This window comes from Puntigrus tetrazona, chromosome 24 (assembly GCF_018831695.1).
Source record: "Puntigrus tetrazona isolate hp1 chromosome 24, ASM1883169v1, whole genome shotgun sequence".
Lineage (NCBI taxonomy): Eukaryota > Metazoa > Chordata > Actinopteri > Cypriniformes > Cyprinidae > Puntigrus > Puntigrus tetrazona.
This window is the reverse complement of record NC_056722.1, coordinates 12,655,780-12,669,469: the sequence shown is the minus strand read 5'-3', so window position 1 is coordinate 12,669,469 and position 13,690 is coordinate 12,655,780. Positions and strand designations below refer to the sequence as shown.

The following is a 13,690-nucleotide window of genomic DNA, read 5'->3' as shown; positions in this document are numbered from 1 at the left end:
CACCACTTGAAATAAGCAAGTAATGAGATTTTGCCAAAAGCAGAATGACACATAATTTATCCTCACCAATTCAACATTTCATATTATCCATCCAGCGCGCTCTTTACACTGGTGGATTTCAATTATCTCCCAGTAACAAATCTCTTTAATTACTTTCTGAAGTTGTCACACCAGCATTGTCATATTACTCAATTTTTCCCAGATTAATTTTTGCACATGTACACATGAATATCAGTGCATATGTGTTACAAACCACATTGTGCTACAGCTTGATTTATAATGATTCTTCAGGAATATCTTGTTTTCATCTGTACTGTTTGGCTGTTTGGCAAAAACACACCAAATAAACATCTATAACTTTATGCTAAAAGATATTTGTCTTGTGACAATATATGCTGTATATTGTGTTTTATATAGTAGATAAAAAAATATGAAATATCTTAACTATTACCTTGTTTGGACAAAATTTTAAGATTCACAAACAAAATGTCATGCTATTTATATTCAAATTTTGCTTAAGCAAGACATACATTCAAATGTCCATAATACTTATCTTACTGTTCATTCAGTCTTGCTAAGATCATTTGAAGTACCACAGGATCTTTTTTTCCACTGTCATTAATTCTAAGCTTTCTCATCTTTTTAGGATGTAAAAAAGCATGCTCTAGATCCAGCTATCATCTGTTACTTATCTAATTAGTGTCGTCTTTTCTTGGTACAATAAGGTAATGATAATTTATTCAACAGCAGGGCCTGTACCCGACCTCTCACTGCAAACTCTAAGCAATTACTACTTGCTTTTTAATATGCTAAAAGCCCAGACAATGCCTAGCCAGTGTGTTAGTAATTCAGTGTCAGAGGCTGAGTGTAAGAGTGCCAAGTAATCCTGCTGATATCTGCCTTAAACACACTATAAAACAAGTATTAAAAATGATTCACGCTGACATCCGGAGAGCATCCTGTCTGCTGTTAGAAATGAAAATGCAGCTTTCTCTCAATGAACACTAACAACATACCACCATGTGCTTTACCATGGACAGAGAAGAATAAGAAATCACTCTCTAATGGATGACAAGAGAAATGTATGAGGCTTTATAAAGAATGTGATTGTTGTCGAAAATTGCAGAACACGGATGCCATCTTCAGCCTGGGATCCGTTCAGAGTGTCTGTGACTGGAGGCGTAAAGGCTGGTGGGCATAGACCAGTTCAGAGTGAATTTTGCATACTGTACCGGATCATTGCCCAGTTCAGAGCAGTCACATTGAATCTGCCTTCAGCAATTGTGCTTCACTTGAAACCGTCAGCCCTCATTTACGTCTGACTGTTTTCTTCTGCTGGCTGCAGTAAGCAAGCCCTGCGACAATCTCTCTCTCTCTCTCTCTCTCTCTCTCTCTCTCTCTCTCTCTCTCTCTCTCTCTCTCTCTCTCTCTCTCTCTCTCTCTCTCTCTCTCTCACTCTCTCTCTCTCTCTCTCTCTCTCTCTCTCTCTCACCCTGTTGATGTGCTGACAGGCTCTGTCCTCTATGTTGCAGCTTTAACCTTAAGTTTAAACACACACAAACACACTTACGCGCACAAGACCCAAAATCTGAAGACTACACTAAATCTACATACATGTTCCAAAAAAAATAATTTTGAATGAGGCTGTCACTAATGTTTATATTGGTAACTGAGTTATTAATCGATTATTCATTATTCTGAGATTATTGTCATTTTAACACATAAGAACAATGGTTTTTAAAATTACTGTTAAAATATAATGTATTATAAACAATAGAGCTAAGGTATAATACGCATTACAACAAATGACTGCAGACATAGTCGATGGCCGGATGATTGTTTTTACATTTTGCATTTAATGTAAATATCCCCTTAATTTGTAATATTTGGCCATTTCTTTATGTCAGAAATACAGACACCGTAGTTTCCTTAATATGAAATTGCAATGAACAGTTAACATATTGAAAAAACTAATGACGTATTTTCCTGTGTTTAAGTGATAACTGTTTTTGTGGGGCAGTATTTACTGTAAACTGAGCCATTTTTGGCACGCACATACATAACCTACATACATATAAATAATTACAGTTGCATATATTAAACCGGTATTGCATATATGCATTTATTTAATTTAATCATTGCATTGTCAATTCACAATAGCACTATTCTTTATTATAACTTTTAAATGGTTTTAATATATCGTGCAGCCTTGAAAAATGGTTTAATAATGCGTTGCATGGATTCTTTTATGTGAAATGCACTACTTAAAGCATTTCGCCGGTTTGATGGCGCAGGCAGTTTTTATTTATTTATTGATTTATTTATTTTAATCTAATACTCAAATTGAATCAGGTATTGTGACTGCCCTTATCTCAATAATAACTAGTTTATTATAAAAATAAAACAAATACACATAAACTAACAGGTAGTGCCCTCTCATCGAAACCTGTCTCATAAACCAATAAGTCAGTTCTGTAGAAAGTAGCTATTTTGTTTCTGCCTTTTATTTCTGAAACCTAATAAAGAATGAGTTGACCATAATAATCTTGAGGTAAAACGTGTGATTTTCTGAAATCAGTGAAACATCTGGACTGGTACTTCTCTCTAATTCCCTATATGAGTTTCCCATGAATCTATAATTGTGAATAATAAAGTAATAAACCAAGAGAGGCTTTTCCAGTGATTTTTAACACCAGTACAGTGTAAGTGGTGCATAATGCAAAGCTTAGCACCATTAAACATGGTAAAATCGCTGTAACACATAGCCTCAAATAGGTTATTGTTTTTGTTAAATGGCAGCAACAGCAATATCCTAAAAAGTCGCAGATGTTTAATACACCAATATCAATTACTGGAAAAAAGCCATTATTCTACCAAGTTCTATTTTTCATTAGACTAAACAAAGGCTGTTTATGGTTGTAGTGTAGTAATAGCATTAATATATAATGTGCAGTCACATATATGTTTATAGTGATTTTACAAGATTTAAAGCTGCTTTATCCAAAAACAATTTAGAATTTCTTCAGCAGCACAGACCTGCATCCATTAATGACACACACACACACACACACACACAGACACTCACACACACACACTCACAAACACACACACACACACACACACACATATATATATATATATATATATATATATATATATATATATATATATACATATATGTGTGTGTGTGACCATGTGTGTGTGTGTGTGTGTCTTTTCACAAACACTGCACAAGATCTAGATATTTTAAATTCATATTTTGCCCGAAAATACTTTTAAAGAACAAGACTGATGAAAGCGCTAGCTCTCTTTGTAGAAACCCTCACTGCAGCTCTATCTTCGTGTATTTTTAGAGCTTGCATTTTCACAAAATACTAATTGTTATTAAACTAATAGCTTTATGTTGAACAACAACCATGTCAGTTGGTGAAAACAGGAAAACATAATTAGAATTCAGACTTAATTAATCTACGCTGGCCCCTTTAAGTGAATTAGCCAATTATTTATGCATGTGTGCCCTTTGATGCTAACTGATTAAGAGGGAAAAACAGAACCTTGAAAAATTACAGAACTTTCTTTGGCGTTTAAAAAATGCCACTAAAAAAAAAAACTAAGGGTACAAAATTGATCCTTGCATAAGCTAAGCATATTTGATAAGATATGATTCATTCAGAATATCTAGCTTACTTCAGACAGTGCAATTCAGTTTATATAGACAGTGCAATTCAAACAAAACATTGTTGTGTGCATTCATCCAGTTCGTGAGTTGCATCCAGTTTTCCAGTGTTAAGTGATTTGTTTTAAAATTAGATTTTTAAAACACTTCATCTACAATTATTTTTGGTCCACTTATGACTTGGAAGGTCAAGCTGAGCAAACTGCATTGTGGGATATATTATGCTTGGACAGTGTATTCCAGGCAGCAAATCTTCATGCTGTGAATCGAAACGCAGTACATACTATATATTGCACAAAGAGTGAGAGTGTTTTGCTAGTTCGCGCCTTTACGTTACGTTCAAACAATACAATAATGCTGAACAAGGCAAGGTATTATAAACATGTCGATATATACTCTTTTGTGTGTAAAACCAAGTGGCAGAGTAGCCCAGCTGAATGAGGGGCTAGCCGGGTTGGGATCATGGGAACTCTTCAGGATTTTAAATAGGTTTTTTGTTCAGCTACTTGAGAATTTCTCAGTTTTCTGTTATGCTGTTTCCTTCGCTCAATTCCCAGCTGACCTCTCACAGGCCACTGCAGCAAATGTTAAATGTGAATGGTAAGTCTGCCTTTGACTTAATAGAAAACTGTAAGCTAAAGTCTCTGACCCCGTATTGAAAGCATACTCACATCCATCGCCACAGAGGGTACGTTTAACTGTTCCTTGTGTGGTGGCCTTTGACCTTTACCTGCACATAGAGAATTACAGGTTATTAGAGCTATTTGGATACCTGTGTTTATCAAGCATGTACAAGCATGTCTGTGTGTTTTACGTTTTATTATTTTAATCCTTGGGCAAAAAAAATAAAAAAAAATACTGCTAATCACCATTTGAACGCAGAGAGGTTTAATCAGAAATACAACATTTTGGACAAAAAACTGAGAAAATGGCATACGGTGCATTTTTATCAAAGTACTGCATTTTCAAGCAAAATACATTCAGATATCGCATTCTTTCACCTGTAAATAATTATATGAATAATTAAATATTTAAACAGAATTAACAAACAGACACACACATTTCAGGCTGTGTGTATACAGCCTATATAGGCCTATATAGCCTGTGTGTGTGTGTGTGCTGTGTGTGTGTGTGTGTGTCAGTAAAGGCATTTCCATCACTGACTGCTTCATTCCGATCAGATTCAAAATGCTCAAAACAAGATCTACATATATGACCTACAAATATTTTCTGTATTGCCTTCGATCCTGGTTGACCCAAGATGTTCTGTAACTCATTCTGGAATTGCTCTAGGACTTTCCTTCCCATAATAAACCTAAATAGGGTTTTGCAGTAAAAATTCATCTTTGGCAGGGATGCGTTGTCTCCTAATTGACATGATATATGTAAAAGTCTTTACTGCTGACTCGTGTCACCATCTAAAAGCGGACCGAACAATACAGCAGACGCCTAAAAGTACTATAATTTAAAAAATAAAATAAAATAGAGTTAATCTCTTTCACTGGCCAAATAGTATTTAGTTGTTTACATCAAACTACATTTACATAGTTTTGCTGATAAGGTGAACATCTTTTAGTTATTTGTAAACAGATAGGCCTATGTTCGTAGCAATGTAAAACTGCATCACTTTCAAGTAAGCTAATTCAAAAAGTAAATGTAAATGTGTTCTGTGGTCTATATAGACATGAAAACAGACCTAAAAACTGAATTCATTCTTATCACTCCAGGAAAGAGTTCAAACCCATGGGTTAGAGATTGCGTGCAGGTGAGCAAATGTCCCCATTAAGTTTGCTTTAATAAATCCCACTTCCAGGGCTGGTTTTGTGTGTACTCAACTGATATAAATGAGGCTTTCTGCATGAAAGAGGGCTTTAAAAGACGCTCCGTTGTTGTTTCTTATGTATTTACACTTGCTGTATATCGGCACTCTGTGATTACTTACAGCCAAATATAATTCCACTCGTGTGATACTGTTCATACATACATACATTATACACAGACAGCGGTGGCCAAGATTATTAGAATAGTATAGTGGTGGCCAAAATTATTAGAATGCTACTTAATCCATTATGCGTAATCTACTCCACAAATTCAGGCTGTGTTGAGGTATATTTATGCTGTTAATTCTTTGGAACGTGTCTAGCTGAATGACAACATAAGAAAAATGTTTTTATTATAAAAGGTAACAACTTATTTCCTCTTATTGTTTAAGTCCTGCTTATTCATTTCTATCAGACGCAGCCTGTTTAGTATTTCTATCGGTTCCCTCCATTGTAATTCACACGGCCTGCACAAGTTTCTGCAGAAATAGCAAAACAAACCCCAGGCAAAATGTGAAAGATTATCCCATACTATGCGGGTTACAGTGAAACACTATACTTTTTCACACTAAACGCTACTCCACCGGGTGCGATTGTAAAACATGTTAAGCTATTGAATCTGCACTTTGTATATATGGGGAGAACTGTGTGTAGTAACAAGTGAGCCGGTGTTTTGGTAATTGTTTCAAATTACACTGTGTGCAATAACGGAGGAAAAGCTATCCGCCACCTTTCCAATGTAAAGAGCACAGGATATCCCTCTGTCTTACCCCTTAGACACGCCAGCTCACTAAGATAAATAGGCAGAAACTGAAAAAGGCTGTTCTTCCACTCGCTTACTTTCACCAATCCCTGTCTTTGTGCTTCAATTCATTCTGTAAGTCAGCTCGGTGCTCAGAGCACCCATAATTCTCTCTGATAAAGCACTTGGTCTCTGCGGTTTCTCCACATGTGCATCTTATTGGATTACTGATGGTTTTCAAACCAGTGTTTCTCATTTGCTGATTTGTTTTTTCAGTAACTAATAAGTTACTTGGAGGATGAATATTTTATAGGGGCCATAAAATGCAATACAGCAAAAGTCCAGACAATTGGTAGTAAAAGCTGTTAGTTTATATATGCCAAATGTTGTTCTGAAAATGACGTGCATGCCAGCAGCTATTTAACAGCACAAAGGCTGCTGACTCACCTCTGCTTACCTCCAAAACAGACCTTAAAGCAATAAAGTCACAGACTGCAACACATCAAATGGTCATCAGTGAGTGAATTTAAGCAATCAGGTGTGAGAGGCCACACAGTACTGTAGAGTATGTAACATGGCATCCAATAGCATAATGTTGTTATAATATGAAACGCAAACTCTACATATTTTGCAATGCATACATTACAATGTCAACTTCAATAGCCAATATAAACCAAAAAAAATAAAAAAAAGACATCTGGTGGTATCATTTTGGTTTAGTGCGCCGTCGGCTGGGGTTCACATAGTTTTTAACTAAACTTGACAGCCAGTGAACACCTTGCATTTTCAATGCATTACAAATACATTTAAACAGTTAGCTTTGTACATAAGAAAAGGCTATTTCAGTTGAACACTTTTTGTTGTTGCTAACTCCAAAATCCACTTGGATTACACATCAGAGCGTCTGTCCTAACTAGTTTTCCCTTTATGAAAAGATCTCAGTAAATGTACTAAATCACTAATAAGACCTATAGCTATATTACGTTGTAGCGATACCTTCCCTTCATTAAATTTGCTTTAACTATTGTTTTGTCCATATACTCATATTTACATGGTGTGTATTGATGGTTGAAACAAGATATTTTCTGATGCTCATTAATTTTATTTGCATTGTCATTTGCATGCAGAGCAAGTTAAGAGGAAGACATGATCGATTGACATGTCCCTTTAACTGAGGCACTACAGTGATCTGTCACCACATATTGCCACAAAATAATATTTATTGTTTTTATTTCTTAATATACAATTGAAATTTGAAAGCTGAGACTGCTTTGAACCTGCTCTGCCTTGTCTGTCAGCATGTTATCCGTTTCCTCTTGCTCCGCGATGTATTTTTCACTGAGAAAATGTGTAGCATGAAGGCACTTTGTCTTGGTCACAGCAACAGTAACAAAGGGGGGGCGGGTGTTTGTGAAAGGTAAATTGGTGAAAGGGCGTGGCAATTTTCCTCAAATTCCTTTTTGTTAATTTTAGAGTGTATTTACACATTTTACCTTTGTATTTGGCAGAACAGAGCAATTTATACAGGTTTGGAACTACCTTACAACATGGCAAAAAATATGCTGTGCTAATATTCAAATGCCAAGGCTCTACAGTTGTGTCCCAACCATAAATCAGAAAGGAAAGGGTCAGGTTCACATGCCACTTTAACTGAAGCAATACAGTGATCTGTAATTAAAAATCTGTAATCAAAAGATGTTTGATATGTATCATACATAGGTAAAGGTTTCTGAGACAGAAACATTTCCTGCCTTGTAGAAACTGAGAAAATAATAATTGCAACACAGTAAATAATGATAGCAGAATTAACATGCACTTTCGTGCACTTTTTGTTGTTCATGTTTTTTTTTTAATATGTTTGTTAGGGGGGACACTCATATGAGGAGTTTTAATCAGCAAAATATTCATTAATTCATTGCTTACTATATTATCTCTATGTGTCTCTCACTCAAGTAGAGATCTTGTCAAGTGCTTTTGCTCTTTCTTGCTCTTTCTTTATTGTATCTAATTTTTGGGTTTTAGAGAGCCACTCTGAATATGCAGGAGACTCCTGGAACTTGCAGGAGAGGTGGGATGTCTGCTTTCATAGTCATGAACGCTTTTTAAAATCATAGAAATTTTTAAAAGCCTTTATTCTTTTAAACTCTAAAGGGGCAGTAGCTTCAAAAATGAACTGTTCTTGAAAACGATATAAAAAATCATCTCCTGATGAAAAGACTTTTAAGATCAAATGCACTCAGTTGCACCATTAGTTACATTGTGAAGGGGGAGGGGAAACAGGCTATCAGACTTTAATTATTAATGACAAAATAACCTTATAAAACTTACATACTACATGGCTGAATAGGCCTACATAGTACATAGAGTATAAGTGCATAGTGTATAGTGAATCATTTGAGATGCAGACTATAGAATGATATGATATGCATTAACACTCAGTTCACACAACAATGAAAGACTTTAAAAATTTGAAAATATATTGCTAATATTGGTATCGACAACAACAATAGCAATAGAGTAATAGCAAAGAATAAAACTAAATAAATGCAAAAGAATAAGTAAGGAGTACTCACAATAAATACGTGACTTACGTGTCTCAGTCTGTGGGACTTCTTTTTAACTTAATTTAATGTGTTGTGACTTCCGTGAATTGAAGGTAAATAGATTTTTAAATTTTTAAGTCAATTAATTCGTTTTTACAGTCTACTACCATAGTAGATGTCCAAAACATGATTTTCTTTTTTAACATGGAGAAAGTGTTCTCAAAAATGCTGCACAATTATACTTAGTTGTTTTCTGCTCTTTCAATACCAAACAGAGCACAATACGGATCAAAGAATCATATTTCTATCATTTCAGTGTAGACAAAACAGCAGTTCAATATAGGACGTATATTTTAAGACATTGCTAGACTAGGGTCAATAACACAAACACACTTCTCACATCACTTACCTCAGTTAGGTATGAAACACTGGAGTGTCATTTTGGGATCTTAATGTGTGGTTATGTCAGCAAAATAGCCCATTCATTTAGTTTAAACCTAAAAACAATTGAAGTAAAGCTATTTTTTTGTTGTTTTTGCTTGCAGTGGTTGAAAAGTAATGCAAAGTTAAAGAAAAACATTTCGGGTCAAACTGACATGCATTACTGATGCTAGCAGAGTTGTCATGTGAGGCGTCCATTACTATGGTGACAGTGACGTATCCCTGAGTTCACTGAACTACGGTTCGCTCACACAACAAAGGCTTGCCTCATGCATATTAATCGCTGCTGACGTCGCTTGGTAACTTTTTGGAGTGTCCAGTCACGTAAACTAATTAATATTCATGTGCCCACCCTTCACCGTAGTAGGGCTGGTTAATTTATAACAATTTTTCCAATTTTCCCTCATGACATACATTTATAATGTGTCTGTACACAATGATTTTTGAAGGAAAATGTTTTGTGTTTGTCGGTTCAGCTGATGAGTTGAGAGGTGCGTGTAGCAGATGGCCTATCCGGTCTATTCTAAACGATCTTTCATTATTGATGGAGATCAGAAAGTGACTTTATGTGCAAAAGAGCCCTTTGTTATCTCTCTGCATCAATTATTGTAATGAGTTCTCATCTAAGGTGAGCTTTGTAAACATACATTATGTAGTATGACAATTTACACAAAAGTTCCCCATACATAATTTAGCAACACACAAAGCCAAAAAGAGGAGCCAAACATCTGCCGTGATGGATCATAGGTGCTACACAACAGAGCACAGTGCTCTCCTGTACCTGACACACCACAGCATGGTAAATGTTTGGCCTGAGAACGCACCCATTATGCACACATATGATAACAAGACCAGTCACAAGATACTTATTATCAAAGTTATGGATGTTTCTAGAATTGACAAATTGTGTGTAAATCTAATTATTGGATGTCACTTTAGTGGGGCACTTTTGACTATGCTACTTGCAAATTGAAACTATATTTCATCTATTTTAATATGTGTTTGCATGTCTTAGGATAAATATCTGATTATGCCTGATTGGGTGGGTGGCTATAATGTGTCATAATCTAGCCTATAATTTCATTGAATAGTCCTGGGGGACAGAGTTCCATTAATTGAAGTATCATAAGCATAAATCATTACAGTTTTAATAATATCAATATACAAATCAATAAGGATAATTGAAGTGCCTTCATATCTTAACTCGAATCATGGATTGATTGATGTTTTCCTCAAAGAGCGTTTTCATTGACTTGGTTTTATTAAACCACACTTCATCACGTCTTTATGCTTAGACTAATTACTTAATATTAAGATAAGCACATCAAACTGCCCGTGATGTCTTTTTTTTTTACAGATGCTGCAACTGCCACGGTGCTATTGTTCTACTTTACCAATTCATTATTGTAAAGTATGCCATTAGTGTCCACGTGCTTATTAGGCAGGTTGTTTGAGAATCTAAATAAGACATCTTGTGACGTGGCCGGCGTCTCTTCTCCATTACTCCCATTGATTGTTCACATGATTATATATAGACCTGAATCCAGCTTCAGCTTATCCAATTAATTCCATGTGTAGGCATGAAAGAGGTTGATGATGTTATCTTACCTAATTAACCTGCGTAAAGCTCTGACTGGAGGACAGGCCTGATCATCCCTCATCTAAGTGTTCATTACTATCATTAGCGTAAGGGGACTAAACCTTGGGCTGCTAGGGCACCATTAATTTATATTGAGTCCTTTTTACCTCACTTTGCAGTCGTTTTTCAAAAGGAGACCATATAGTCCATGTCTGGAGCTAAACCTGGCTGAAGATTCTGCTGTTTATTTAATTATTCTGAAATGAAAAGAAAACAGACTGATCTAGTAAATAGTATAATATAAAACGCATTTGTGTGGCTATACATGATGCTTTTTGTAAACCATTCAACCATTTAAAGAAAGTTTTTAACTTACAGACAAAACAGTGATCAAGTAAAATGTCATAAAATATTTCCTATCCTTTGACTATATCTAAGTATATACCTAATATCAATCATTCAATTGGTTACAACAAAATAAAAAAATTGGCTGTAAATTAAAATATGCTAACCATAAAAATGATATTGGAGCCATTGTCTGCAATGAATATAAAGTGCAATATTAACGTAAATAAAAATAATTATTAGATCCAACGTCAAAAAAACTCACATAACTGATAATTAAACTGAGTTACTGAGTTTTAGTTTGGTTATTTTGTGTGAACTTGTAAAGTAAGCTGACATTAGACAGGCCTTTCTGTCAAAGCGGATCAACAAGCTGTTGGAGATAAATGACTTTCCTCCGTTTTGTCAGCTTTTCAGTTTGTTAGGAGGCTTCATCTTATTAATGCTGTGAAATGCAGGCAGATCAATAGCATTCATAGGGCAATGTGTCATTTGTTAATCGGGTATTGATGAGAATATCGACAAGAGGCTAATTAATCGCAGACCTCGAGTAGCCTTCCATGTGTTTTCTTAATTATGTTCTTCATCTTAGTCTCTAACTCACACCAGATGAAGTTAGTAAGCAAAGTTCACTGTCCACTGCTCTCAGCCCTCACAACACCTCATATGCTGCTGTTAGAAAAGAATAGAAATGCTACAGTCTTTCAGTGATGTGAATTTCCTGAGGTGGTACATTTACAGCTTCATTAATTGCCAGACTTTCTAAGTTTTTTTTTTTTTTAGTATAATCTGTCTGAGCTGATAGTGGGCGTATTTAACTTTATTGCACATCATTTATGATCCAATTTAATGAGAACTATATGCAATGATTTTGCTGTTTTTTTTATGTTGATGAAAATAGCTTTTGGTTTAATTAAGTGTGTTTTTGTGAGTGTATTATGTATAATGAAGAGTTTAACTAAGAGTTTCACTGAGTGTCAGGTTGGGGCAGGTTGTCATATGTTATTATATAATTATTAATTACACTTTTTGTCGGTCAAAACAATGTTTTTATGTATAATGACTGCTTAACTGCTAAAATGAATATAAAACATATTGTTACAGGCTGTTTAATTTTTTCTTCTTTGTGTGTTTGTGTGTGTGTGTGTGTGTGTGTTAGTGGGTGGGTGGGCAGTTATGGTTGAATTTGACTTTCAGAAATCTCTCTGCACCAAGGAATATTCACTAGGCTACAGACTAAAAAGTCAAACAACTAGCTCCTTTTCACCACTATATGCATCAATCATTTTTATTTATATAGCGCTTTTAACAACACAGGTTGCATCAAAGCACTGTACAGTATAATGTAGAAGAGTACAAGGGATGTATAATGACGAGAGTGACCAATTTCTTATTAAATGCAGAGACGGTCTCTATGTCTATATGCATGTGTGTATTTTCTTCTGATACAATTTGATTTGTTTTAATCAATTTTGCCAGTTCTTAATTGACTCATGTAACAAATAAAAACCGAGTTAAGCATTAACTGCTAATCTATGTGCCATAATTAGCCAAACCCAAATGCTGACTGCGACTGCAATAGGTTCAAGACTGAATCTGCTAAACAATTAAAACAGAGCTGCGTGAGGTCTGTGTGTATCTTCCTCATTATTAAATCTCACATTGCACCACTGAAAGTGCAGTCTTCAAACCGTCTGCGTGACTCTCGCAGTATTAGGCCACAGAAACGCTTCGCGCCCACCCAGCTCTCAGGCTAAATAAGCGTGCGCGCACACAGGCCGTTTGAAGTGAAAGTGTAGGGATCGATAGGCCGATGCATTAGCTCCCAATGCTGCCAGCACCAGGCTCCTGAAGGTCAGCGCTGCCAAGGGCAACACCAGGGGGCCGCACCGATGTTTTTCCCCAAACTGCAGCACAGCAACAAACAAAAGCCCCTCAACTTTCGCCTGGTGGTTTGATTATTGTTTATAGATACAGTGAGGAAGGAAAGCATGGCCTGGAGGCAGCATAATTATTTACAGCTGAAAACTCATATCATTATCAGCATGCCTCTAATTGCCAGAAGTAATATCAATGTTAGTTGATTAAATGAGAGCTTTTCGCACTCTCTTCCTCTGTTAGATGCACAGAAATTGCTTTTTTTTAACTTCATCATATGGAGTGGCATTTCATCAGACTGCAGCTGTTCAATTAGCCATTTTTTTTTCTTCTTTGTTTCAACTATAAACTGTGTTTAATTGATTTTTTTATTATTATTACTATTATTTCAGTGCCTTTGGCTTGTGCGTTCAAGGTCACTCAAATAAAACAATGCAGCAAAATAAAACCTCCCCTATCTGCAATAATCCACCATTAAGCATTAGTGCAAATGAATGCAAAAATAATCAAACCATGTTTCAGAGTTTGGCAGGACGAGTCTGGTATAGTTACATGTGCAGTGGCGCTGTAGGAGGTATTGCCTGATGCTGAATTTCAGTGATTGATTAAGTAAATGTTTGTTTGGCCTGCACCAGCCCCTTCCACCATCAAAATGTCACAATATTT

The 13,690-nt window shown here is 35.6% G+C and overlaps 1 protein-coding gene across 1 annotated transcript in view; it reads left to right on the top strand.

The window, feature by feature from the left end:
• The window catches only part of LOC122330206 (histone-lysine N-methyltransferase 2C-like), a 111,939-nt gene that overhangs the window by 64,730 nt on the left and 33,519 nt on the right, over positions 1–13,690 (top strand). The window lies entirely within an intron of this gene.